Genomic DNA, 26,218 nt, shown 5'->3' on the forward strand with positions numbered 1-26,218 from the left:
ATTTTATATGTTATGGACCTGCATTGAGGCAGAAAAAAATTGCCATTAGACCAACCACACTAAAAAGTCCTACAAAAGAGAATACCTGAAATCTGGTTACAAAATTAAGATATGTTTACACATGGCTAAGATGAAATTCATTAACTATCAATTGGCAAAGCACAAGATGAGGAAGATTATAACACCAAACCCAGTCTCCCATAGTAAATCACTACTGGTGTGAAATTCCAACTAAGTGTTGGCAGTGATTTCTTAATTCTTCAAGTTGGTGCCACAGTGCAGCTGGTATGCAAAACTTTGGAGGTATGGTGGGGGGGCTTGTTCTCTGGGAAAAATATTTCCAGTTTAATTTTTCACCATTCTGTGCTTTTGGAATTACTTTTTGTTGTTTTGGTTTTTTGTTTCTTAGAATTTTGATATTCGAGCTTCCACAGTAGAACCCAAGGTTATGATAAAATATAGGGGACAGTGAGTACAGCTATAAGAACTTTTATCAAATGTGTACCAATTAATCGACATTGCATGCATCAAAACTTGAATGCTTTATTTTACTTTCAATTTATTTTACATTTGTTAAATGGGTAGGCGAGCTGGTACAAAACTCTTTTCTGTTGTGACCTACACCAAGTTTGGTAAAGACAGATGTATTTCAAAAGAAATGAAATACTCTGCTAGAATCAGAAAAAATATAATATTCTAAATAACATTGTGTTCTAAAGTACAAGGAGTACACAGTAATCTACATCCACTAATACTAGGAATACAGGCCCTTTATCATGGCAAACACAGCTTCAGGAGGTGATAAACTGAGGCAGGAATATGCCATTCAATCAACAACGCATTCATCAAAACTCAATTTACTAATTTATTTTTAATTTATTTTATATTTCTTAATTGGAGAGGTAATCTGATCCATAGACCCTTTTCACCACAGCTCAGTCCATGGTTGGCAGAGACAAACATATATCAACAGAACTGAAATAAAGTTTTAAGAGTCAGACAAATCACAGTTCTAAATTATGTTACATTATTCTAAAGTACATGGAGTGTAGTCATTTAATTTTATTAGTACATGGAGTACAGATAGCTACCTTCTAACATGAAAACAAAGCCTTAGGTGATAAGCTGACACATGAAAAAGCATATAGAGTAGTTTGAAGAGAAGGCTGCCTAGACAGATCTACTTATTACCAGGATTCCCTTATACAGTTCCAGTGTATTGATCACACAGTTCAATATAATACAATAATATTCAGGCTCAGGTAATAAAACATTTTCTGGCTGTCTAAAATTTACAATAGATGTCTCTGAAAACTCATCCACACCATTATTAAAGGAGCTTGAATTCTCATTGAATCTAAAATTGTGTGACAGAATCAAAGTGAGATTATGGTGATAACGCATTTAGGTCTTTTTCTTTTTTTTTTTTTATGGTGGAGTGGGATCTGTAGATTGACATATATTTTGTGCACAGAAGGATGAGCGTTTGAGATGAGAGGGCGTCAATGCATTGTGAAGAGTGCAGGGATGAGAGAATTAATCCACGTTTTTTTTTTTGTCTCTAAACTACATATTAACTCATCCTTTAATGGTTTGCGTTTTTAGTGACTAAGTATCTCTACCTTCCTTTTACACTGGCGTTTCAAGACCACACAGAAATTATTAACAGTCATAGAGTATGTAGCAGGGAGTTGATGACATACAAGTTCAGAATTCTAGCTTATACCATCTCCTGGTGCCTAAATGCCATGACACAACACATTTTTCTCCCATGTTAGTTGATCTTGTACTGTTTGATGCTGTACCCAGTCTTCTGATCTCCTGCTATACTTCAGTTTGCTGTAAGAATTTATCATTACTTCCAAATGGTGTGGTGAGATAGGTGGAGATGCACTAGGGGATTTTTTTTTCTTTTTGCTGAAAGCCCTAAATTTCCCTGATGCATCAAGATATAGGAAATTAGTAGGTATACTATGCTACAAAAGGGAGCCAGCCCCTGCCTACATGATGATATGCCCCTCATTTGTCCACCCCAATACTTTCAGCTGCCACTGCTATTCCTCTATGACATTTGCACATTCTTCTTCTCCACCAAGAGAGGACACTGCCTTCTAACTCCTCTTTGTATCATCACTAGTTCCACCATTGCCCTGGCTGCTAATCAAATGCAGGTTATGTGGATTATGTTATGTAATATGGATTATGGCCAGGGCTTCATCCATCTCTGCTATGGATGTCACAACACATTTCTGGTGTATTACTATAAAAGGCATACTGCTCAAGTATGGTAAAATATATGATTTGTCTTATGTTTGTAATAGAAGAATGGTTTATATACTTTAATATCAAGCCATATTGTAATTAGGCACACACATATATATATATATATATATATATATATATATATATATTCATATATATATATATATATATATATATATATATATCTATATATATATATAAATTCACTTCATAATCTCGAAATATTGAAATCCCGAATTTCAGTATCTCTAGACCATGAAGCCAAAAATCCATAAACTCGAAACCCCAGAAGCACGAAATTTAAAATCGCGACTTCTACAGTAAACATGCTGCAGACACAAACACAACCATACACGTCCCTACACATACACAAACACCTACCCTACATACAAGCAGGGGGGAAAGCCCCCTCTGCAGTCTCCACACCCCCCTTACTTAAATATACTAACTCCGAGGTTGCGCTACACAGACAAACATACAAAAACACTACCACACAAGCTACATTCCCCTTGCACACACACACTAACAAAACACACAGACACACACTAAAGACCCCTACCCAAAACCTGTAAAACACAAACAATTGCCTACCTCTCCAACCACCTCACACACTGCAACACTAGAACTGCTAATTAATAATCTCTGAACTTCGGGATTTTGACTTTTGTGCTTCTGGGGTTTCGGTATTCTGCACTTTCACCTTTCTGGTCTCGGGCTACTGAAATTCGGGATTTCAGTAGTTTGAGATTCTGAAGGGAAACTGTATTATATATATATATATATATATATATATATATATATATATATATATATATATATATAAATAAATAAAACAATACATTTAATTAACATTTCTTCCAGCATGAGTGGTACCATTTCAAGTACTGCAGTGGCAGGTACTGCAAGGCAGAAGAGCATTACCACTCTGCAATCCTGCAGAAGTGCTAGTAACTAGATCCTGCTGAGCCGTACATGTTTTTTACACAGCAGTAAAAAACTGTTTGCTGTATTTTTCTCTTTTACCTTAGTTGTTTAATAAAGATAAACAATGTAATATATTACTATTTAATTGCAAAATAGTGCTGCAGATCTGATCTACATTTGTGCATAACCGAATAGGCTGGTATATATATATATATATATATATATATATATATATATATATATATATATATATATATATATATATATGCTAGCTATTGCATTAAGAGCACTAGCTAAAACTGCAGTTTAGAAGAATAATTACTTAAACAAGACTTCAAGAAAGACCAGATTAGTAGTTATCATGCACAAGGATTATCAAATCTCGTAATCTTGTTTTTCTAAACATGTCATGTGGCCATACCTCTCGAATGTCCCTGATTTTCAGAGATGTCCCTGATTTTGACTCACATTTTATCTCTGTCCCTCTCAATCCCTCCTGAAACTGGTGACTTTTGCAGAGAAGAGTGTGAACTACCCTTAATATATAACACTTCCTACATGTATACACTTTTTTACTTTAGAAGATGTATATTAATTCGCATTTTCTTATTGTGTCAATGTCTCAAGTTAATAGTACTAATATTTTAAAAGTGTCCCTAATTATTTCTGGATTTGTACCTGATTCTACAGAAATTTGTCCTTGATTGGTTGAGGGCTATGCATGTGGCTACAGTAAATTATAATCCCACACCTGCACTTTCTGACCTTATATAAATCATTTGTAATTCCCCTAATACCTCTAAGTGGAACCTAATGATGCATTATAAATGGAGACCCTTAACTCAAATTTCAATACTTTATGTTGTGCATCTCTGGCATTAAACTATGTAGCCAGACCAATGGTATCAAGGGTTAAAAGTCTGACAACTGCCAAAGGAACCATTAATCGCTCTGGTGAGTTATGGAACTATCAGGTGGATGGGATGTGCCTATCCTGGGTTGTTGAAAGGTGGCTTCCACCTGGTTACACCTGACATTATAGTATCAAAATGCTTCACAATACTGAAGCAGGGGTCTGGTTTAGGGAGGTCATGCACTGTGGCTAAACTGGTGATGGTAGTCTCAGTCCTGCATGTGTGGTAGCATGCATTTGTGGATGTGGGGGGGAGTACTGATAGTCCTTGCAGTGATGAAAGTATCACTACCGGGCTCAGGGGTTAGGCTCATATCACAAAATGTTCTCAATTGTTGGGATGCTGATAAAGAGCCACAGATATCCCTGGTGTCTGCCCAGATGACAGCTCCACACACAGACTCACCCCCTGGTGGATCTGAAGATGATCCTCACTTCCACAGAACAAATAGGCTCATGTAGAATAGGGGAAGTTGAATGGTTGGCTGGCAGAGGGGAGAAAATGATAAAGATAAATGAAAAATAACTAAGCTGTCTTCACAGTGTAGCAAGTTATGGATTCCTGATCCCCTTCTCTGTAAGCTAGAAGCCGGCAGAAAATACAAGGAATTATTAACATGCATATACATGTACGTAATAGACATATTTATGTCCCATTTACATGAAAAGAAAAACACATTAAGAAAATTCAGTATTCCCATGACTTTGAAATAGTATTTTTTGTAGCATACAAGACAATATTTTTCAGCTTCTACCTTCTTTTCCCCTTTTTTATTTTTCTTTCCTTCTCCCCTCCCTCATCACTCTTGAATTTTTGATTTTGTACATTATGTAAATATCAAGTATTCAGATCATTTATAGTGTATGCAGATTTTTTCCTGGACTGAAACTGAAAATGGTCCATCTAGATCAGTGATCTACCCCAGTTAACAAACAAAAACTAAAATACAATGAAATAAATATATACAACTAAAAAATATTTTGGTATTTGTTTCTATATTTATTTATTTATTTATTTGAGATTTGTTTACCGGGATGGCCTGTCTGTGTCAAAAAGAACCCATTTTCAGTGAAGGCCAGGGAGTAAAGTTCCATTTACAGAGATATACAAACTTTGAACAAATAAAAAATATATACAGAACCATGGTAATTACATGAGTTACAAGAAGTAGATACAAAGTTACAAATAACATAAAAGTTATACAGTAATATGATAATTGTAATAGTTCCAAGAAGTTAGTATATGGTAATTAGTCATTATATTTCAATATATACAAGTAAAAGACAGTCTGATGAAGCTCAGAAGAAGAGAGAGAGATTCAGTGTGGCCTGATCTGGAGAAAAGGTTAGCCTAAATCAGCAGAGTGACACAGCTAGGAGATAATCACGTGTTGTTTCAGAATGGATTTAAAGGCAAGTAGTTTAGAAGTTCTCAGTTAGTGAAAGAGAATTCCAAGCTTCTGAAACTGAGTATGAGTATAGCCTTAGTCCAGCTGACTTAGAGGGTTTGGATATAGTGATGAGCTCTTTATCCAGCCTAGGTGATCTATTTGGGTTGTATGGCTTAATGATAATGTTTAGAGCTGGGCAGGCTAGGGGTTTGTAGACCATGTTATGGAGTGTTAAAAGTTGGGTATAAAGTAAGTATTGGGGAATTCTATCCAGTTTAGTTTTTTTTTAGTTCCAAAACCACGATTGTTGAGTAAAAAAACCTTTATGTAGACACCGCAAAGCTTTCAGGTTAAACAACCCTTTTTCAATGCATAACATCAGGTATATTAAACACGCCTATTTATACATGATAACTATCATATGACCTACAGCCATAATCACATGATAGGTGAAAAGCAGTAAACATATACAAAATATTACATATAAAACTTTAAAATATGCTTTAAAATACGAAATACATAAAAATACATTATTGTTACTTTAATCTAGTATGCTGTATCTTTGTCAAAATAGGTTTTATTGATACACTAGCGTTTAGACCTGGGTCTAAAGTCTCACTATCCATTCATATTCTTTCAAATCTAGGAGGTTAGATAAATCACCTCCTCTATTTGTTATCTGATCAATTATTCTAAATTTAAAATTATGATTGGTTCCATGGAGTTGTATGTGCTTATATAAAGCATTATTTTCATTACATAGTCTGATACTAGACTTATGTTCTATGATTCTCTCTTTGAGTTTCCTTGTGGTTTTGCCCACATAGAATGAAGGGCATGTCTCACAGGTTGCTATATATACTACGTTATTAGTAACACAAGTACCATGGCCATAAAATTTAAATATTTTCTTCGATATGGGTTGTATAAAATTATCAGTATTTGAATGACATGATTTATCATTTACATATTTAAATATATCTCCACAACAACTACAATTGTGACAAGTATAACGCCGGATACGCAAGAAAGAACACAAGCCGCGGAACAGGCTACTGTGGATAATCACGCTAAATCGGGTAAAGAAGGGAAGGCGAGTTCTTCGCCGCATGCCTCTCAAAAGACCATAGCGAACTTTTTTATAAAACCGTTCCAGTTACAACAAGCAGAACGTGTAAAAGATAAAGATAAGAGGGATGTAACCAGGTCAACATCGAGGGGAAGAACGAAGTTTAGAGATGTAAACACAGCAGTGGAGTCTACGATAGCCCACCAAAACAGTCCAAGTTAGCCAGACGATGATGGCAGGCATAATTAACTTGTCAACCTTTTCTTTAACTACGGAACATATTGCCATTCTAGGGAAAGGAATGGGTTTCATACCTACCCATAAAGAAGATATGGTAAAAATATTAACAGATTTGAAACTTTTTATTAGATTAATAGCATTAAAATTAATCTTTAAAAATGACAATCATGATAATAATGTATGTAAACGTTTATACCTTGTTACCCACCTGTTTTAATAGCATTTAACAATCTATATGAAGCGGATATTCGAAAAATTTATGATTGCGGAAGAACTAGTATAACTTTTAATACCACACAATCGGAGCATAAGGCAATGAATGAGCTAAAGGATAATCCTAATATTATTATTAAGAAGGCAGATAAGGGAGGCTCTATAGTTATTATGGATAAATGTGTTTATATACAGTCAGTTATGTTATTACTTAGAGATGAAACAGCATTTAAGCAAGTATCTATATTGGAAGTTAAGAAATGCATTAGCTATGTAAATATGTGTATATATGATCTTCAGCTCTCAAATGACATTACACTAGACTTGTTTCATTTCTTTACTGTTCCATGCCCTATAATACCACAACTTTATGGAGTCCCTAAAGTACATAAATCTAGGGATAATCCCCCAATGAGACCGATTGTGTCCGGAAAGGGCTAGATAACTGAACCAGTCTCCCTATATCTACAAAAACAACTACAACCATTATTGTTTAAATGTAAAACAGTGCTTAAAGATACGTCTGATTTTTTGATTAAGTTGAGACAATGTTATCTGAACCTAAAGGAGCTAAATATGGATATTAATAGTATACATATGGTCGTTATGGATATTAATTCACTATTCACGGTTATTCCTAATGACTATGGTATAGACTCAGTAAGAAGTTTCTTAACACATTGTTCACACCTCACAGCTAGACATACTGAGAATATTTGTATGTTATTAGACTTAGTATTGAAGAATAATATTTTTCTTTTTGATAATAATTACTATCTACAGCAAACAAGGGTAGCAATGGGAACACCTGTGGCAAATACATATGCCAACCTCGTGCTCTATCAATGGGAAAAGGTTTATGTGAATGATGGTGAAAAATACTTAAATGATAACCTTATATTTTATCAGAGGTTTGTAGATGACTGTTTTTTCCTTTGGAAAGGATCTTTACCTGATCTCATGGAATATATATCATACCTAAATGGCACTACTGACTTTTTAAGGTTTAAGATAGAAGTTTCAAATGAATCTGTAAATTTCTTGGATATCACTGTTAAAAAATATAATAATAATATTGAAACTTTGGTTTTAAAAAGTAGCATCTGGCAGATATCTACATGGAACCAGTATGCATGCGCCTCATGTGTTTAAAGGCATAGTCAAAGCCCAAATGGCTAGGATTAGTAGACTTAATACCATGAATGAAATATTCTTAAAACAGATTGAAGAAATCCATGAAGACTTTATAAAAAGTGGTTATTCCATGGACTTACTTCTGAATGTTAAATAACATGTTATATCATGTAGGGATACACTTTTTAAACCCACCTTCCATATGACATCTAATGAGGGAGATATTCCTAGGAAATCATCAAATACTGACTCTAATTTAAGATTTACTATGTCATTTAATCCTATGACATATGCCATTAGAGATATAGTAACCAAATATTGGAAGGTTTTATTAGCACAAGAAGAAATTAAGTTGATAGTAGGAGACAGACCCCAGTTCAGTTATCGAAATATGAGAACATTAAAATATATATTGGGGTACAAGGACTTTAACAGTATAAGGGCTACTAAAAATGTGATAATGAGGCCTGGTACTTATGCTTGTCACAATTGTAGTTGTTGTGGAGATATATTTAAATATGTAAATGATAAATCATGTCATTCAAATACTGATAATTTTATACAACCCATATTGAAGAAAATATTTAAATTTTATGGCCATGGTACTTGTGTTACTAATAACGTAGTATAAATAGCAACCTGTGAGACATGCCCTTCATTCTATGTGGGCAAAACCACAAGGAAACTCAAAGAGAGAATCATAGAACATAAGTCTAGTATCAGACTATGTAATGAAAATAATGCTTTATATAAGCACATACAAATCCATGGAACCAATCATAATTTTAAATTTAGAATAATTGATCAGATAACAAATAGAGGAGGTGATTTATCTAACCTCCTAGATTTGAAAGAATATGAATGGATAGTGAGACTTGCGGCCGACATAGACCCAGCTCTAAACGCTAGTGTATCAATAAAACCTATTTTGACAAAGATACAGCATACTAGATTAAAGTAACAATAATGTATTTTTATGTATTTCGTATTTTAAAGCATATTTTAAAGTTTTATATGTAATATTTTGTATATGTTTACTGCTTTTCACCTATCATGTGATTATGGCTGTAGGTCATATGATAGTTATCATGTATAAATAGGCGTGTTTAATATACCTGATGTTATGCATTGAAAAAGGGTTGTTTAACCTGAAAGCTTTGTGGTGTCTACATAAAGGTTTTTTTACTCAACAATCGTGGTTTTGGATCTATATTTGGACTTATTTCAGCATTAGTTTTTTTTTAGTGCCAGACAGTGATGAGTTCTTACTTTTGAATTGGTGGCACATCTGGCCACTTTATTGTAGCACTGTTCCATTTTGGATCTGTAGGAGCCCTGTAAATTGGTAAGTACTGGTGCTCTGTAGAGAAGGGAGGGTAGACGGAAAGTTTTGGCAAGGATGACTTTGGAAGAAGAGATGAGGGCGTGTTTGTTTCTATATAGTGTGCCAACTTTCTGATGGCTTTTCTTTAAGTTATACTGTATGTGGAAATCAAACTTTAGGTAATTGCCTATGATTACATCAAGTAGTTTAGAATATATCTGAATCATGTACCTTCTAAGCCGGAGATGAATTATTTATGAATTCTTCTCCTAGGAAGACCACTAAACTGACAGATATGTCAGAATAATCTGCAAATTATTCTCACAAATCTATCATTAGTTTTATGAATCCTGGAGAAGACCAGGAATACTTCATTCCTAGAAGAAGAAGGATCCATAAATAATTCATCTGTGCATAAGAGGGTTCATAATCCTGCTAACGAGTTTCATCCTGCATTACATGTTGGATTCTCTCAGTCTTCACTTCAATTGAACAGCCTTTAGCTATGCCACAAGAATTTAATGTAACTTTTCTTCTCAAATGATATGGGAAATCAAAAGTGCAACAGTTATACTAGATAACTTCTGAAAGGGTGCAAAGTTACTGACCTGCCAAGTGAGTTGTATTACTAGTCCAAGTTAAAGAAGCACTGAAAAGGTGCAATAACCAAATTTGGGGTAAATTGGCATGTGTAATTGGTAACCACTATAATTCTGGAGTTGCACAGATGGGTTCCTTATTGTAGATATCAGACTTTCTCAAATATGTTATTTCCTGTAGTGCATGGGTTTCTGGTTTCCAAACTTTATCCTGCATCTGTTACCGAGTAGATAGTATCCATAGTCATTACTCTATCTGTACTGTCTGCACATTTCCACAGCAAAAATAATATTCATTGAGGCCATTTATGCTAATGTATGATGGCCACAAATAGGCATGAGCATATAAAGTTATACTGAGATGCAAATGAGAAATGAGGACAATCGGTATACCCCATAGTCAGAATTTCATGTGTTTTTGTGCCATCTGCAGAATGATTAAAAATGTAATCACACCTTTTATATCTACTTTGTAATCTTTGATAATGCTGTCACTTGCTGCCAGCCTTGCTGTTTTCCAGTGTGAGCTGCTTGTCTTATCAGTGCCAAAATTGCTTGTGTCCAGTGGCACTTGCCAGCCAAGAAGGCGAAGAATTAAAATATAGTTGATAGGGTCAGAGTAGACAGGGATATTGTAGAATATTAGTGAGTATATATGGTCCCCACAGGAGCACTGGGGAGATGCATGCCCTTCCTATGCCTGCGAATAGAAAAGTATGTGTCAAACTCACTATATTTGCCAGAAAGACCTTCCACAAACTGACTGGGGAGACAATGGGTATCTCACAGGCTTCTGCCTTAAGGATACATTGGCAGTTCCTCAATGTACTCTTGGCACATGTGGATCAGTACATCAATTTCCTGATGTCCTCTCAGGACTGAGCACAGACTATACATGCATTTTATGAGGTGGCACATTTCCCCTGTAGTACTCAATACAATAGAGTGCACCCATATTGCAACTAGGGCCCCATATGGTCCACAGGGGGAGCAGTTCCACAATAGGAAGGCTTACCATTCTATCAATTGCCAAGTAGTATATGATGCATGGGGTACATCAGTAACATCTCTGCCCACCATCCTGGTAGTGCACACGATTCCCACATCTGGCATTCTTGCTCACGGTGCTGCCTCTTCCTACATGGAGGGATGCTCAGTGGTCATCTTGGTGGTAAGTGGAAAACATATATTTTTCTTTTTTTATTTTATTTAAGTAGTTATTCATAGTAAAATATATTGTTGAATACTAACCCACGTTTTCTTTATCACCCCCCCTTTTTTCTTTCAGGTGCTGCTGGATATCCACTGGAGCCATGGCTCATGATACCAGTGAGAAATCCAAGTGGAGCTGCTGAAGAGAGTTAAAACATAGCCCTGTCTCAGACCCACATTATCAGCAAGATGGTGTTTGCCCTTTGAAAAGTCGATTTAGATGCCTGGATGAGTCTGGGATGCCCTTCAGTATGACCCAGCTACTGCATGCAAGATGTTTACTGAATGTTGCAGTTTGCATAACATGAATATCTGCCAGTCTGGTAGTGAAGTGACTCATGATGTCTCTGCAGCTCCCATTTCTACTTCAAATATGAGCAATGATGACTAGCTGGCAGGGGTGGTAAGGGACCCTATATAGCAGGCTGCTGTATGGTATACAGCTGTGTAAGTAAAGAGGCAGAGTCTAGTCTAGAACTGTGGACCATGACATTCTGGTTAATATGTTCTTTCTTCTGAACAGCACACAAAATACAACTGATGCATGCAGTGATATCTTTGGGCTATGCTGTGTACTGCATGGTGCAGTGATGAGGTTGAAACAACAGCAATGTTACTTTACATGGCAGAATGCTCATTTTAATCTTTAATTTTCATTTTAGTGTTTCTCTGAGTACTTGTGTAGTACTACTTTTAAGTTGTAGATAGTTATCAGCTGTAATAATGATAATGCAGAGAGTATTAATTTTGATAATCACTGCAATCTTATGTCAGGACATATAGTTTTCTTTCTGCATTTCCATGAGGTTTTAAGCATCATCATTATAGGAATAAAATGCATGCATTTTTTTTTATTTACCTTATTTATTAAATTACTTCCCTTCAAATTAAACATTGACATATCTGCGTGAAGGTCAAATTGTAAGTAACAGAAATACCACACTGGAATCAAAATAGGTCAAGGTTAAATGTGTCATACATACCTCCTAAAGATAGGCTAGGTGACAGTGCAACTGATTTTAAAAAGGGGCTGTCATGAGAGCTGAATGGTGAGTTGGTCTGATGTCATGACCTACTTGCTGCAGGTGATCTTGCAACCACTGACCTAAATGCTGCAGGACTGGGATAGAGACCTTAAATGAGAGGTTCTAATAGGTGTAGATGAATGCTGATTTGGCTTGCATGAAATCCGTTGTGCTTTTTCCCTCCTACTTATTACAGTACTTTCTTGAGAAGCACTGGTAGTGTCATGTGATCTGCCACCACTTGTATGGACAATACTCATCATCTTTCCCTTCCAAGACTGACTCCTACTTGAGTCTGGTATTTCCCAGCCACAGATGTTTGGTGTGCCACCACATTATGCATTGGTGTGATCATGGCATTATCCCTAATCTCTGCCATTTCCATGTAATGCTGGAAATCCTCATGTACACCCTGGGGGACTCTGACCATTTCCAGTTGACTCTCTGTGGCAGTTCTCTGAGCCCCAACAATGCCATGGCACATTTGCTGCTGGGCAGCCAATACTTTATATGTGTTTCTTGGGGTAGCTGTGACAAATTCCTCCACCTGGTGTTCCTTTGTAAAGGTGTCACTGTGGACATTTTTACCCCTAACTTTCTGCCATCATCTTGAAAGGCATCATCTGGGTTTGGAGATATTGGGGCAGAGGAGCATGCATTTTATCCTGTACAAGCTGCAGTGTAATATTAGCATCTGCTTAACTTTGTGATGGACTGTCACTTTCTGCAGAGTTGCTGACCTGCTGTGGGCTGTGAGATCCTGCCATGAAATTTGGGGACTGCCTGGCACTTTTCTCAGGTTGCCTCATAAATATAACTATGTTATCATCATCATCATCATCATCATCATCATCATCAACAGCCATTCTGCTGCTGATATCCTCCATATTTATTGGTTTTATGGAGCTGTTTGTTTCCACTGCTGACCTTGTAAAATGAATTGAATACATTACTAAGAAAGAAGTAGCATATACTAATGTATGCTGAGTAAGGAGATGTGGTGGACACTTATCATGTGCACTGCCTTCGTTGCCATTATGTGCAGAAGTAGAGATTTCACCTGTTAACAATTACATGTTAAATATAATCATTCCACATCAGCACTTAATTCTCTATAAAAATATATCTTATTGTTTTTAAACTGACCTTCTGGAGCAGATGTGTGTTCCTGTTACATACATTGGTAATAACCAGTGCCCACATCACCTCTGATTATTCCAATCCCATCATCATCTATGTCACAGTCATCCCCATGAATGGAGTGGAGGTATTCCTGATCTGGTGTTAAAGGAATACATGTAGAAGCTCCCCCCAATACAGGTATAAATAATTACATTCTGCCTAACCTTGGCTCTGGCACATCCTACCATTATCATTCACCTTCTTCTTTCATTGTGCTAATGTGAGGTTCCTTTCACCAGTAGGATTAATATCCATAACTATTTGATTCCAGGCCTTTTCCCTCTCAGCCTGATTGAGCATCCCCCCTTTTTCAAAAACTTGTTTGCAGTGTATTCTAAGAGCTACCATGAGGATGCCTTTCTCTTCATGGCTAATACTCCTTTCCCTGCCTCAATCCCTGGTTTTGCATCTTTATTGCACCTAAAACAATATGTTAAATTTATACACAAAAATCATTTGATGCAATTTTAGGTCAAAACAAATGAAAACATGCTCCTATCATCCAAGAAAAAGGTAGGTGCAAGAACACCCATAATTATATACATGTGTAGACTATCAATCCAGCCAAGTAATGTTTGCATCATTATGAATACATTCACAATATTAAGGCAAACGGTTTGTTTAAAAGATCCATCCTCCCCTATTATTTTCTTGTATTATTACTGTCATTTTGCATTCATCAGTTTCAGAAATCTCTCAGTAAAGATACATGTATGTTTTGCAAACAAAACATCCTTGACACTTCAGTACTTTAAAATTAAATAACTGCAGTTCTACTCTCTATGCAAAATCACTAAATGACAGCAAAATAAACATCTTTCTCAGTGATCACTATGTATTTTCACTGCTGCTGTAATTAATTTCCATTTTGAAATAACAATTTTACAGTAGTCACATGAGCCATTTAAATTTGTTCATCCAATTAGCAAAGCAAACGTTTCTGGAAATAAATCCAGTAATCTAACATCCTGTTGAACTGATTGATATTAATTTGCAATATTTGTAATAATTATTGCTTACTTTAAAAAGTCTGTGGTTTCCTAAACCATTTGCCACCTAACTCTTGTAATTGCAAGCTAATATGGTGGTGTTAAATTTCTATGTGTAAGTTCAGGGACATTTACACATTTTGTATGCAAATTATGCCTTATTATGCTTATCTCCCAAAATCACAGTAATACACAAAATGTGCAAGGCAACTTATCTACATAACCAGGCCTTGGGTAGTCATGAACAAGGTACTTGTGAATGCACTGACGATAGTGATAGAGTTCCCAGCAGTTCCAAGCAATCCCCACAAGTCTGGGAATGTGGAAATAGCATCAGTTATTCTGTAAGGTAACAATGTTTAGAAATGGGAAAATGGAGTCATAGACATATGAATGTGTACAACCATGATGCATAATCCCTGTCCATCTAACATCATCTGGCAAAACGTATCACCACAAATTTATTGACATTACTAGGAGCTGATACTGTCACACACAACAGGATTTATTTCAGAAAAATTAAATAAATAAGAGCAAAAAAAATACTGCTGCTATACAGTAGAAGGAATGCATAAATAAGTTATTTCTTCCTGACATTGAAGTATAATACACCAAAAAGGTAGCAACAGCAAGGCACACAACATTAGCGGTTGTAAGCAAGGTACAAAATGATGATTTCATTATGACTTTTATCCACTGTATAAATGAAATAAGAATGTATTCCTTTAAAAAATAAACATCTAGGTGACAGCATTTTGCCAATAATAACAATACCAGGTTTAATGTATTTGCTTTTTAAGTGGGTTTTGTTAGAGTGACATCACATCCCCAAGGGAGTTGTTTAAACCAGCAAACCACAGCCCTGCTCATATTTCCTTCATTCTCTAATGATGGCAGCACCTGTGAATGAATGAGGTCATGCTCTGAGCTGGTCTGACACAGAGGCCAAAATTACACTCCACCTTCTTAGGAAGTTGTACCTGGATAAGACTGAATCCTGTGTAAGAGGTTCAGACTGGAAAAGGTTGACATCTGGCAGGAGTTGGGTGACCACCTTCCAGCCCTGACAGGGATCACCCACTCAGGCTTCCAGTGCCAACACAGCTAAGATGACCTACAGCAATTCATAGGTTCATAAATTAGTACAAGGCTAGCTGCCCTGTGAGTCATTTTAAGCCTAGCCAATTACCTCATATGAGAACCAAACCCTGCACCTTGTGTTTGTAAGGTAAACACATTAGCAATTATGCCAACCTCTCAGGCTTGACAGCTGTCTGCGTAGACCAGATGATGGTGGGAAGGCTAGAGTTTTATAACATTTTTAATCATATCAAACATAGGTGCAACAGATAAACTGTAAAAAATGGTGCATAAATAAAGGTATGTATACATTATGCAGTTATAATGCTTAAAAAGCATAAGCATATATGCATACAGAACTGCATCTGTTTAAAAATATGGAATGATTTTCTGTAAAATACAATTGTACATCAGCATGAGTACACTTACAATTATTTTTCATGTAATAAATGTATATATTTATACACAAACAAAATATATTTGATTTGCCGCATAATTTAATGTGCAGTGTATTACCATAGAACTTGAAATACACGCAGACAGTTTTTGTAAAGAAAGATTTTGTTTGTGTAGGCCAGAAAATATGTATGACCATGATAATTATATAAGACAATTTCTTCCACAATATTAACTGCATGAACAAGATGGCTGAACTAAGTCAGGCATCACACTATAGCTAGAGTGGATGTTGGGGAAGGGGATGGCTTTTAGAGTATCAAAGTAAATAACCAGCACAAAGTTTAGTGAGAAATGACCAGTTGTATTACTTCAGTATACAATTCTGCACAAGCCCTTATATGCTTACACTTATTAGGCAGAAAATTATCAATGCACACATTATTTTCATGAAATTATTTACTATATCCATCTGTAAATTTGTTTTTTAAGAGGGTTGAATTGAAAGGAAGTTAAAACTTCCATTTAAGTGTTACTTTTTAGGTGTGCGTACATTTGCTTCTGCCTAAAGACAATTCAGTGTTACTTAAAACCACAGCTTACTTATGCAAACCATAATTAGTTGAATGTAGAACCTACACTTAATGTGTATGGTAAGATTTTAGACTACACCCCTTCTAAACAGAAAAGCTGTACAATATATAAAAAATCATTTGAAGGAAGATGCACACCTACTATTTGAACTTGCATTAAAAGAAATATTAGCACAATATGACATTCTGTGCTTTACTGTTTCCATGCTTAATAAATGAAAGTGTACTTCAGATATGAATAAATGTTTACATAAATAAGCACATACTGTATACTAAGCAAGAGCAACAGTAACTGCAATGTCTTGTAGAATAGAAATATTAGTCTTGTCAGAACAACCATGCTGTTACGTGTTCTAAATGTAGCTGAAGAGGAAATCCAACAAAATAAGAGATTGGCAAGACTTAATGAGGGTGCTGGTAAGTATGAACAAAAACCTTGCCATTTAAAAAAAAGAGATGTGTAGTAATAAATACTGTCTTCTGTCTTTATTTGATTAAATATAACTGCAAGAATATTTATATACAAAGTTAATATAATGCTTAAGGTGCTTTCAGTGCAGTACTGCAACTAAATCCATATCAGACAGAAATTTCAATGTATTATCATGTCTTATATTAAACCAGCATATCTCATAAATATCACTAGACTGCAAATGATCTGATAGCAATATGCTGATTATTCCCACATATGTATAAGCATTTCCCACACATTTTGCTTTACTTGAATGAAGATTTGATAAAAATAAAATTCACTGTCATTAAAAATTGGAATAAGGTTTAACAATAGGGATGAGCTTATTATCTGTACTTTTTCTTTGTCTCCCCCCTTTTTTCTTACTTTTTATTTCTTAAATTATACATTAATTTGTCTTTATTTTCATTCTCTCCCATTTCTGTTCATTTTCTATGGGTGCAGAATCCTTAGTAGTTCAGCTGTGTGCCTCCCAGGTTAGGGAACATTCATCTTCTGCCCAGCCAGGGACATTCTCAGAGGGTTGGGGCAGTGGCACTGATCCTGTAGGCAATGTGGCATGTGGCAATATGGCAGGCCTCAGTGAAATTGGGCTTTGGGACTTGGTTGAGAAAATGGAGCAGATAATGGACACACAACTTCAGTCAGTTCAGAATTCTCAACACTGAATAGAAGACTTGCTGCCCCAATTGGTGCCAACCACCATGCCACCAGAGGTCTCTGCCCCCTCAACTTTGGAGTCCTCTGGTCCAGCACCATCAGTCAGTGGAAATATTTGAGATCCTGTGGACTAGGGATTCTTATTGGGCTGGACTCCTCTTCACCCCCTCCTTCCTAAATCCTCTATCCTATGTCATCTTACCTAATTCCCACCCAAATTACCCTCTTACATAAAAAAAAAAAAATAGAAAATGGGGGGATCTACCCCTTGACAGAAACATAGTACCTATTCTTTCCCATCTCCTGCACCACAACCCTCTGGATGTTTTCCTTCTGTGTTCCCCTCTTTGTTATGTTTTCCTTTTTTCTGTCTTTCCTATTTCTCCTTCCCACTCTTTAAAGCTAATATCAGGATGTCCACATAAGGATACCCCTATATCAAACATATTAACCCCCCCCCTTTTTAACTATTAATAATAAAAGCTGTGCTGTTCACTGCTTACTTTAATTCTTTCAGGTGTGACTGTGCATAACCTCTTTTGTCTTCAATATCTGAGTAGTATGGAATCATAAGAAGCCTAAGGTTTTCACATAGTACTTCATACATACTTAATGACTAACATCAGGTACTTGGCACTTTTGAGTAAGTGGGTGTGATTTCTGTGAAATTTTACCATTTTGTTAAGAAAAAATGTCTAGCTATGAACCTTTTTAGCTTGTATCTTAGAGTTGACATCAGCACCTCAGAAGCATAACCAAGATGGGATAAAGGGGGAAGCCATCCCAGGGGCAAGGCAATGGGAGTCTTGATTGGTAGATGCCAGTCAGTTGGTAGTACATTCATTTCTGTAAGAGCTGTAGCAGTCAAGACTGAAACTCTTGCTTCAGTGCTTCATGTGTAGTATAACTTGTGCCAATCTGCTTGCTATACAATGTAGCAAGCAATTTGCTACAGCTTTTCAAAGAAAAATACCTCCTTTTTACCCTCAATGTCTGGCAGTCTTTAACAGACAGCTGAGGACTGCCAGGTCAGAGAATTAACTTTTTTTTCATTTCTTTTGCTGCTCAATTTAGAGTTTAGGGGTGCCAGACTGGGAGCAGCACTGAGTGCTAGAAGAACCAGCTACAGCTCTGCAGCGCAGTTTAACAATGCCTTGTTTACTTATTTGTAGTCCTGAAAATTGGTCTCTTCCATGTCCTGCAAAGCATTTAAGCACTCACCAGTAAGCTGAGATGAGGGGATTCTAGCCCAGACAATCTGATATCAATACTCCTGGTAGGTATACCATTCAAAGGTTACCAGGGTACCTTGAGGTCTTCCTCCCCTGACCCCTGGTTATTTTTTTTTAAATGTCAAAAATATCTTTCACATTGATGCAGCTCTGATGATGGACACCATACCCCCATGGCAGAGGCCATGGTTTGCAAGAGATGTAACCCTGAAGACTTCCAGGCATGGGAAGCAGAGGTGAGGCAGAGATTCTCAGACTATTACAGTCAGTACTTAACATTTCTGATCTGTCCAATACTGCCTTTAATTCAACTGCCTTTTGTTTTTCACAGGTCTGTTTCTAATATTTTCTCTGGCAGATAGTAGAATATCCTGGGTTGGCTACTGTGGGAGACTGTTTGAACGCATGTTGTGTTTGCTCTGGTTGGCAGCTGTTTTTTTAAAGCACTGTGCTATATTGTAAAATGGGGGCAGAGTGCTGTTTCCCTGGAGTGGGGGTGGGGTCTTCCTGGCCACCATTCCACCATTTCGTCTTTCATCATTGTACATAACTGAGTGTAGTTGTAGCTTCTTTGCACCTACCTGTGTTAGTGTTTCTGCTTCATGACACCTCACAGTATAAGTGTGTCTGCTTCCCTTCCATTGTATATAACTGTGGTAGTGTACATTGCTCTCATTTATGTGAGCACCGGGATCTCTTTTCACTTCTTTATCTGTGCACATGCTAGTACTGTTCTGTACTGGGATGTATGGGAAGCATGTCATGCTTCTGGTTGCTTGCACATACATGTGGAGCTGTACTTTTGTATTGTTATGTGCTCATCTATCACACCTGCATGTGTTGTGTGATGCTGTATATATTTGTTTTGTCTTTCAGCATGGGCAAAATGCAAGAATAATGCTACCACAGGAGGCACCAGAGATTAATGTATTGTGGGGTTAGTTGCATCTTATGCCCTCTTGTGGTATATACTTGCTATAGCACCACTGGGTCCTCATTGCTACTGTCATGCTTCTTAACTTTTCTCCCTTCTGCAGGTCAGTACACCAGAACTGCAGAAGCATCAGCTGTTGCCTAATGCTGTCCTTTCTGAAGCTGTGGCTTAAGCTGGTGAGTGGAATGGGAGTGGCAACAGGGGAGGGTTTCAGTCTGCCATTAGTGCAAGACCTGGAGATAGAACAAATGGTAGAGGAAGCAGTAAGGTCATCTTGTCTCACCCTCTCATGAAGTAGGTAGCAGATTTACTGCACCAGATGGCTAGTCATCAGGACACCACAGCTGGGTATGGCTGTGCTACTGGCCACCTACACCAAGCACCATCATCTTCTTTTTCCTGGTAAAGTTCCCTTAGGCCATTCCACAGCAGGTTGGCTGCCCGTACTACATCCTATTCCCAGCCATGTGTCGTCCCTTTGTTTTTTGTCTGTGTGTCATCTTCCTCATTGTGCATCCACATCACCTCTTGTTCATCTGTCATCGTGTATGTGCGTTCATGTGTGTGTGCATGTGTGTGTGTGTGTGTGTGTATATATACATGTATCTATACCCTTGCTGTCTACCTCCTCCTTCCTTTACTCCTGTTTGTGCCTTTCACCCCTCCCATATATAAAACGAGGCCTTTCCTGCAGACTATATGACCTACCTTCACCCACCTACCCTGCTTTACTTTATAGTGTTCTTCTGCTTGCTGTACTTCTTTGTATTCTATTTTCCATCTTTTTTAAGGAAACAGTAGGGTGTCTGCCTGGACACCTGTTCACAGCTCTTTCACATGTTCTATGTATTTTTCCCTATGAGCACACTCTAACAATGTATTCCAGCCTCAGTTGCAATGTCTACTAGATACAGCAGGATAACATGAGTTGTTGATAATGGGGGACCCAAATGATCATATTGGGACAGACAGAACAGAACATGAGAACTGCCTGGGTCCACACAGGTGGGACAACAGGCATAGGGAATGAGAGGCCATTCTAGACTTCTGCTGGCAAATGGTGTGATGGTGGCCAAGAATTGGCTTAGCAAGAGAGACAGTCACAAGATCACATACAATAGTGGCCAACACATAACTCACGTTGACTTTTTCCTTGTACAGAAATGACATTAGGGTAGAATCAGTGATTTGTATGTCACCCCTAGTGAAACAGTCGGCACACAGCTTAGACCAATGGCGGCCACTGTTATCTGCAAACAGTGGTCAGAGAAGGCTATAAAGTCAACAGAGACTAATCTAAGGACCTGGAAGTTGACTGGAGTGTAAGCACGAGAGTTCAAGGAAACACTTTGGGCTCTAGCACCTCAGAAAGAAGAAAAAATAGGTGGAGTTGAAGAAGAAAAAGAATGGCAATGTTTCAAAACATCGTGTGTGAGGACTATATAACAGATAATTGTCCAAGCCAAGTAAAAAAATAAGGTACATTAGAAAATTTGATACTGGAATGCAGAAGTCCAGGAAGTTATCAAAAAAAGGAGGAGTACAGGAAAAAGTGGGAGACAGAAAAGATGGACCAGGCTAAGAAGGAATATTGTTTGGCTAAAAAAGAGGCTAAGAGAGCAGTCTTAATAAACACGGAGTATCAGAGGCCCTGTTCCAATTTCTGGAAAGTGACTCAAAGGATGGCACAAAGAAAGTCTATCAGTTTGCTAGGCAAAGACAGAAAGAAAGAAAGAAAGAAAGAAAGAAAGAAAGAAGATAGTTACCAGACAACCTTCATTATGGATGCCAGCAACTATCTGCTCACCAGTCGACAGGACACCCAAGGCAGATGGAAGGAGTATTTCCAGCAGCTTCTGAATAAAAAAAAAATCAGAGAAGCTGTACTACTCTACACACAGACTATGATTAAAGAGGAAGAAGAACCTAGCCCAGAAGAACTAAGAACAGCTCTAAGGAAAATTAAGTCAGAGGAAGCAATAGGCTGAGATGATAATGATGTTGCATTGGCTATGATCAAAATGTTGGGTGACTTAGGGGAGAAATAGGCTTCAGAGAGGACTCATAGCAACATGGAGATAAAGATATATCCTGGATGACTGAAGAATAAATATTCTAGTGCCAGTGTAAAAGAACAAATGGGACATTCAGAACTGTAGACAGTACAGAGGTATCAAACTCCTGTCACACTAAAGAAAGTGCTGGAGAGGGTGACTGATAAATGAATACAGAGAATAGTAGAAAACAAGAGGGGAGATGATCTGTTCAGATTCAGATCAGGATGCAGCACAACCGACCCAGTGTTTGCAGTAAGACAGATGGCTGAAAAAAGCTAGAGATGAGGAAAGGATCCAAATGGGCATTCTTACACTTGGAGAAAGCTTATGGCAAAGAACCAAGAAAGCTGAATTGGGCAGTTCTGTGATGGTTTGAAGTCCAGGAAATACTGATAGAATCAGTGCAGTCTATTTACAAATACCAAAATATTCAAGTATGTACAGTGATTAGATACACAGGGGGTTCCTAGTGGGAGTAGGTATGCATCAGGGATAAGCTATGAGCCCACTGCTCTTCATACTGGTGCTAGACTACATTAGCAAAGAGGTCAGAGGTGTCAAATCAACAAAGCTGCTGTATGTAGGTGATGCAGCATTACAAGCAGACTCTAAACAATAACTTTAGGAAATGATAGGAGAATGGATTGCAGAACTAAAGGCACATGGGATGAATCTGAATACAGATGAGAGTTGTCATTGTAGCACATGGGAGAAATCAGAAGATGATGAAATCTGAATTAGAAGGGAAACGTGGAACAAGTTAACTACTTCAAGTATCTGAGAAGGGTGGTTGAGAAAGAAAGTCTGAACGAGGAGGTCGAAGCTAGAATCAGAGGGATGGCGGACAAATGGCACAGAGTGTCGGAGATAGTGTATGACAGAATAATGCCAAAGAAGCTGAAAAGTACGTGGAGTACTACTGTATGGTAGTCCTTGCTAGAAAAACCTTGGGCATAGACGATATCTCTCATCTAGTATTATGTTGGGATTTAATGGCTAGGCTTGTAAAGACCCTCAGGTCAATAGCCTAGTAACATCCTATGAACCTATGAAATCTAAGCAGTGAAGGCAGAGCAGTTGATTAAGCTAGAGTGGACGGAAATGACATGCCTGAGATGAAAGGTAGGATACAAACTGCAGATTAGATGAAGAAATGAGGACGTCAGAGCAAAAGCCAAAGTAGCTCCAACTGCTGAGAGGGTCAAAGAGAACAGAAGACAGTGGTTTGGACACATGAGGGGGAAAGCAGAAAATGATCTGGTGATGATTTGGGATAGACAGTAAAGGGCTAAGAATAAACATGGGCATCCAGCAAAGAGATGAAAGAATTGTGTGACAGAAGACCTACAATAGTCAGGCCTAACCAAAGATGGTAAGAGAGTGTCACTGAATTGAGAAAGATGGTAACAGTTGACACAACACCCTGACTAAATGCAGAAAATGGGAAAAGGGGGGGTTGACTATGATGATGATGATTATGTGATAATGGAAAAAATATCGCTACATCTGTATATTGCCTGACCTCTCTTACACTGTTAGAAAATATTTTAATAAAAAGACTCTAAATTAAGGAAAAAATCTGAAGCTGTCTCATTATTCTTGATGTTTGCGGAAAGGGTATCCAGTTTTTAGAGGCTGAGAATGGGCAGGTGAAAATGAAAATGTGATTAGGTAAAGGTGTGGTCATATGAAAACATGAGTAGGTAAAACATCTGGGCAGAAAGAGGGCTGAGGCTTTATATTTTGCTGTGTGACAGTAACTGAGGCTAGTGAGGATGATATGCAGTAGGGTTTGATTTATCTAGAAGAGGTAAACTAATGTTTCCAAAGATTAGATTATGCCCATTAATACGAGAGATTTAAAATAACCACTGTATGAGAGGATGTGAGGTTAAGAGAAGGCACCTCGAATTTGAAGATGATAAAGAGGGAGAAGAAAGATGAAAATAAGCACTGGGGGTAGGAAATAGGTTCTCCTGAGATGGTCCCACCAATGTCCATGCATAATGGAAACATGTATGAAATATGAAGATAGGAGCTTGGATACTGTGCAAGTTGAGACTGTATGACAAATGCCTGAAGTGGAGTTGAAAAAAGTATAGGAGTACCTATATCACAGAAATTTTAAAGACAGGCAAGAAAACTAAGTAAATGAATACGCTGCCACAGAAATGAGTATATTGGATTGGCTGAGTAGATTTGTTGGAGTTGTAGGGGGTGAGGTAAATAGAGCCTAGGCCTATGACAGGGCATCAGAAGGAGTGGGAAGGATAAAAGACAGATAATGCTGAGTCTAGAAATTTGTCAGAGTATATATAATTAAGCTGCTGCTACAGTCTGTGCACTGAGCTGAAGAGCAGTTTTTGGAACTGGAATGGGATCAGTATAGTGTAGGGTTACGGGTATATATTGGAAGAAGGGAAAATGATGTTAAGAACATACAGTTGAGTGCAGAACATTTCAAAGAGCAAAAATTATGAAGTTCTTCAAAGTTAGTGTACTGAGTAGGAGGAAAGGGGCATTGAACAGGTGTGGGGGTGTGCAGGCGGAAGGCTGAAAGAGCTGCTGTCTCTAAATATGTGAAAGTGGAAAAATAGAAGGAGGAAAAAAAGAGTATGGTTGGGAAGGCCAAACATTTTATTAAACCAAAAGTGCAGGTAAAATATAAACCACAATAAATTAATAAATTAATATAGAAGCTCTGTTTATTGAAGAACAAACACCTAAGCTGCTACAAAATGTAAACAAACAGAAGCATATTAGTCTTAATGAGCATGACACAAAAACTTTAATATTCAGCAAGCAAGTGTTGTATATATGTGCATGAACTGTAGCCTTTAAATAAAATATAGTGGACAGAATGGGCTAAAAACAAGTATTAACACAGTAGACTAATAAGGACATGAAACACAAGGATATGCTTAATAACTGACACACGATATCTGAAGTGGTGTAGAATGTTTAAAGAACTGAGATGGGAGTCTATCAGTTATGAATGCCATAAAGGTAGGACTAAAATCTGTTTTCTTATTTGTTTTGTAGGATAAAACACTTATGTCCATAGACCTTCTTCAGGCTCAGCCAAGAGTGGTGTTTGGTTAAGTGACTTCCTCAGAATCATGCAGCTAGGCAATGGAAGCTGACGGAATCAAACCTTGCACCACAGGATACAACACTTTAAATAGCACCTTAATCCTCTAAGCCAAGCGCCAGATAATAAAATTGTAAATATAGTCCAATGTAGTTAGCACTCCTTGACTTAAAAGAGCTCAAAGAAGGTACTAAAGTAAAGTTACTTTGAATATTGTGCTTCTTCTATCATAAACATACAAGTATATGGTTCAAATGGGCTAGTTTGACCAACATGTGTCTCTAAGTTTAAATAACAGTTAAGTCTTTGAGACAGAGGCTTGTATTGCATTTCACAAGAATCATTCTGCCTCCCTAACACCTCATGTAGCATCTAGGTAACATAGACAAAAATATTGCTTTCCGGGGCATTAGATATAAAGACATTAGGCAACATAAGGGGGATAATGACAGGTATATTTCAGGTAGTCTGCTTGGGGTTAGGAAATATAGATGCAGCAGTTTCCATGTGAAAATCACCTGTGGGGATTACTGGACTATTAGCTGTGTCAATAAATGTCTACATCATCAAGTTTCTACCTCCTGTAAATCAGCTTCCAGAATTTTCTCTCACTCTTTTCAAAATGTCTCTGATTTGGGGTGATTGTACATTAATAGAACTTTAGTCTGATGGGGTAGTAGTTGCACCATCAACCTTCCCAATTCACCTGTTCCAGTATTACTTGGCATGGCTTTGGGACCTTTAAACAATTCAATCCTTCTGTCAAAAAATGCAACTGAAGATATTTGTAGATTTACTTGAGTGAAGATATTTGTAGATTTATTTGAGTGATGCTCTGGAATAGGCTCCTCCTACAGGTCAAGCAATGTGATTCTCTGTTGTCCTTCAAACATACTTTGGACAACTGGATAGGCTACCTTAAATTTACTCCAGGACTGACAGGCCTTGCATTCCTTAAAAGGGTGTTAGAGCCTGAGGGTGGTGATTAGCAAGACATCCACTGCCTTTGGTCAGATTACTTTCTATATCCTATGATCATATGATGCTAACTCTCCTCTGATCTTCTCAAGTGACATTTTGCATTTTTCCAAAGAACTGGTAGCCATGAGACAAGCCACTCTGGCCTAAGCCTCCAGAAGGAAAACTAACTTTGAATTTGTAGTCTATAAGGTTTCTGGTGTAAATATAATTGGTACAATGGATTGTACAACCTATCCATTATCAAC

The 26,218-nt window shown here is 37.3% G+C and overlaps 1 protein-coding gene across 1 annotated transcript in view; it reads right to left on the bottom strand.

Annotated features, from left to right (window-relative positions):
* Nucleotides 1–26,218, bottom strand: part of LOC122809460 (sterol 26-hydroxylase, mitochondrial-like) — an 858,859-nt gene that overhangs the window by 163,056 nt on the left and 669,585 nt on the right. The window lies entirely within an intron of this gene.

This window comes from Protopterus annectens, chromosome 8.part0, assembly GCF_019279795.1.
Source record: "Protopterus annectens isolate FY-2018-M chromosome 8.part0, PAN1.0, whole genome shotgun sequence".
NCBI lineage: Eukaryota > Metazoa > Chordata > Ceratodontiformes > Protopteridae > Protopterus > Protopterus annectens.